Here is a 4,723-nt window from a genome sequence, read left to right on the forward strand (position 1 = left end):
TGTGCTTGGATAAAATTACTTAGCAGGTCAAATGCCTAGGTGTGTTCATTCTGTACCTAGGTAGTTGTTATATAGTTATACTGTGTAAAGATGGTTGTTACAGTTGGTCTTGTGCATGCTACATTAAAATTCTTATCTTCTATTTTTCAGCTATATAATTAATAGGCAGTCCTCAGGTTGTGAGCAAGATCTGTGTCTTTCAGAATCTGTTAAAAGGAATTAAAAAGGTGATCTAGCTGGATGCTCCCTTCCTTTGCTCCATACACATTCCCAGTGACCAGAAATACATGGTCCCTCCACCCTCCTCCACATAGTGTCTGATGAAGGGTTCCTCATTGCCCCTACCCTACCTGATTCCTACCTGGCTCATCTCCTCCCACCTCACAGATCACCTACCACTCATTGCCTCACATGCCTGATGACCTGTGGCATACTACTACAGAGTAAAAGTGAGATCCTGATTAATTTAGAGCTGACAACATATACATCTGTCAAATGGATAGCATTCCTGCCATCTCCATGGTTAGCAGAGAGCATATAAGTATTGCTGCATTACTTTTTTCCTTCCCTTTTTTCTTTCTTTCTTCTATCTATCTCTATCTCTCTCTTCCTCTTCACTGTTCTTTTTTTCCCCCACCAAGTGAGAGCCAGCAACATTATCCAGACTTACCCACCTTCTGCTCCACTCACTGGGTAAGTGCCACCATCCACTCCAGCACCACTAGAACAACACTAAATAGCAACTAACACCCTTGCAGTCTGCCTTAAGCTACTTACTCTACATGACCACTAAATATAGACAGGCTCATTACCAAAGCACTGTAGGGAGATGGTGAATAACTCTCAATGCCCCCAAACGGTATCAGACTAGCATATTTGTCCCTTAAGTAAAGACATATCAAAACAAAACGAAAAATCAGGGTGAAACAAATTAACAAATAAACACAATGACATCAGAATGTCTCCAAAGTAACAGAAAACACACACACATCAGGATAAGATGATTTCAACACATGACCAAAAGTCATGGGGCAGAAAATTTTCCAGACTAAGAAATAGTATTGAAACTACCTGATTAACACAATTAGGCCCTTTCAGCCAATTAAAACAGAAAATAAGGCCCCAGGAATAGATGGTATACTAGTTGATGTATTTCCGCTAACGGGTGCTGCCCTGGATGTACTCACCAAGTTGTGCCAAGAAATCTGGAGAACAACCACTTGGCCAACTGACTGAAAGAGATCTATATTTGTTCCCATCCAAATAAGAGTGACCCAACAGAGTGTGGAAACTATAGAACAATATCATTGAATTCACATGCAAGCAAGGTTCTACTGAAGATTATCCAAAAACGACTGGAACAGCACCTCAACAGAGAACTGCCAGAAGTCCAGGCTGGGTTTAGAAGGGGTCGTGGTACTAGGGATATTGTAGCTGATGTTAGGTGGATCTTAGCTGAAAGCAGGGAATACCAGAGGAATGTCTATCTGTGTTTCATTGACTATGCAAAGGCATTTGACTGTGTCGATCATAACAAACTGTGGCTGACTCTGAGAAGAATGGGAATCCCAGAACACTTGATCATGCTAATGCAAAACCTATACTTGGATCAAGAGGCAGTCGTCAGAACAGAACAGGGAAACACTGCATGGTTCAAAATTAGGAAAGGTGTACGCCAGGGATGTGTCCTATCTCCATACCTTTTCAACCTGTATGCAGATTATCCGAGAGACTGAGCTCAATGAGGAGAAGCGTGGCGTTAGGATTGGTGGAAGATCTATTAACAATCTGCGTTATGCAGATGACACAACCCTGCTTGCTGAAGTTGAGGAGGACCTCATGCACTTGCTGCAGAGGGCCAAGGACTACAGCATTCAGTATGGACTGAGGCTCAGTGTCAAGAAGACAAAGATTCTAACCACTGGACCAATTGGCAGCATCAGGACGGATAGTGAAGAGATTGAGATTATTAGTAACTTTAGTCTGCTTGGCTCCATGGTCAGTACTCTTGGCACCAGTAGCCAGGAAATTAAACAACGTATTGCCATAGAAAAGTCTGCTGTTAGGGACCTCTCCAACTGAAGAGCAATGATGTCACTCTGGAGATTAGGGTGTGTCTGATACAGGCTATGGTCTTTGCAATCACTTGCATTGGAGAGTTGGACAATGACTAGGAAGGACAGAAGGAGAATTGATGCCTTTAAGCTGTGGTACTGGAAAAGGGTGTTGAATGTACCATGGACTGCCAAGAAAACAAACAGATTCATCCTCGAGAGGGTTAAACCAGGCTGCTCCTTGGAGGTAAGGATTCTGGGGCTTGGTCTGACATACTATGGACATGTTGTAAGGAGGGACCGGTCCTTGGAGAGGGATATCATGCTTAGGAGGGTGGAGGGACAGCGCAAGAGGGTAAGACCCTCTATGAGGTGGATTGATTCAGTGACTGGGGTAATCGGGATGGGTGCGTCAGAGGCGGTTCGACGGGCACAGGATAGAGCAGGGTTTAGGGCTGTTGTACATAGGGTCGCTATGAGTTGCAAGCAACTCAATGGCACATAACAACAACAGCAACATCAAGGAAAGCAGAGGTGCTTCAGGAACGGAAGCTTCCTTACCAGCTGCATCACAGACCAGAGAGGAATTTAAGCACTTTTAGGGGAAAGGTGAGCCACAGCCAAGCGCATTTTCTTCAGGGTCTCATGCGACGAGAAAGGGATTCTTCACTTACTGTGAGTTGTAGTCTCCTTCCCTGGAGAAGAAGTGCTTCAGACATGGAAACTTTCATACTAGCCACAGCTCAGATCAGTGAAGAATTTAAGGACTTTAGAAAGGCGAGTTTTTCTACATAGCAGGACTAGAAAGACTTCAAGCAAAACAAATTGCCCTCCTCTTTGAAAGGAGTGTTTTGAGTCTGCAGTTTATCCAAAACATCAAAAAGACAGGGTTGTTGTATTGTTTTTGTGTACTATAGAGACAGAAATTACCCATAGCTGACCCTTGGGAAGATTTTCAGAGGCAGTTAATTGCACAGGAGAAGACTGCCCATTCTTCTCCCACGGAGCAGTTGGTGATCTCAAACCACGTGCCTTCAGGATTGTAGTACAGCTTCTTGTCATTAAGCCACCAGAGCTCCCTTAAAGATATGGAACAAGCTTTCCCCTAAAAAAGTAGAACATATTGCAGACTACCTCACAGATGGAAGCAGAATTAATACATCAACATGGAGTTATATTAACAGCTACTGAAGAACATACAAATGGAAGCCCTAAGTAAAGTGCATACCCCACAAACAGAAGGCAAAAGGAAATAAATTGACGCGGTGGAACAAGGGTAACTACTGAAGAAATTGCAAAAGAGGGAAGACAGAATTAAAATCATATATAAAAAAGCAGAAGAAATTAAAAATCAACACAAGACAGAGAGGGTACAGTGAGCAAGTAGTGGTAGTAAAAGAATGCATGAAAATGCAACCCAGAATACCAACACCAAAATGGTAGAAGTTTCTACATATTGGAGAGACAAAAACATAGAACAGAAAAGGTGTAACACAGAGTCAACGAGCTGGAAGACAAGAACCTCAATGGGAACATACTAGAAGAGCAAACAGAGGAGACGGATGTAAAATGAAGAAAACATTACAATCAATCATATGGGATAACAACAATAGGAACAATATATGATTGGAATTCCAGAACAGAATTGGGGCAGAGAAAGCACTGAGAGAACTGTGGAAGGGGTACTAGAAGAAAATTTCCCAGGTATCATGAAGAACAAGGAAATTCACATTCAAGAAGCTCAGCAAAACCTAAAAAGAATAGACCCCAAAAGAAAAACAGTAAGACGTATCATAGTCAAATTCTCCAAAATAAAAGGATAAAATACTAAAAGCATAGTGAGCAAAACAAGCAGTCCCCTACAAGGGTATATTAAGTTCTGATTTCTCAGCAGTAAACATGTGAGAAAAAAAGAAAATGGGATGGCATATAGAGAAGGCTGAAAATTAACAATTGTCAGCTGAGAATCCTGTACTCAGCAAAGCTATCTGTCAAACACAAAAGAGAAATTAAATCATTTGCAGAAAAGCAGGAAGTTAAGGAATTTGTGAAAACAAGATCAACACTATAAGAAATTCTAAGGGAAGATGTTGACATAGAGACCCACATAGGAAAGTGGATGGATCATAGTAACCAAAAACAACAGAAAATTAAACACAGCAAAATGGTAGTGATGAAACCTGGCCTGTCAGTGGTCATAATTAATGTGAATAGATTAAATGAGCCAATTAAGAGAAAAAGAGTAGCTGAATGGATTTTTTTTTATGTCCATCAATGTGCTTCCTACAAAATACACATCTAAGAAATGAGGAAAGAGACTAAAAATAAAAGCCTGGTAAAAATATACCAAGTAAATAATAGAAGTGGCAATACTACTCTCTGATAAAATAGATGTCAAATGGAACTACTGTAAAAGATAAGGAAAGGCACAACAGATCAAGAAGATAGAACCTAAATCAACATCGATGCACCAAATGATTGTTGTTGTTGTTGTTGTTGTTGTTGTTATGTGCTGTCGAGTTGCTTGCGACTCATAGCGACCCTAGTACTGTCTCTGATATTTCCATTCCGAGTACCCCAGTCATTGAATCAATCCACCTCATAGAGGGCCTTCCCCTCCTGCGCTGTCCCTCCACCCTACCAAGCATGATGTCACTCTCCAAGGATCG

Source organism: Elephantulus edwardii, unplaced genomic scaffold (assembly GCF_000299155.1).
Source record: "Elephantulus edwardii isolate Elephantulus edwardi_28Jun2011 unplaced genomic scaffold, EleEdw1.0 scaffold00234, whole genome shotgun sequence".
NCBI classification, from domain to species: domain Eukaryota; kingdom Metazoa; phylum Chordata; class Mammalia; order Macroscelidea; family Macroscelididae; genus Elephantulus; species Elephantulus edwardii.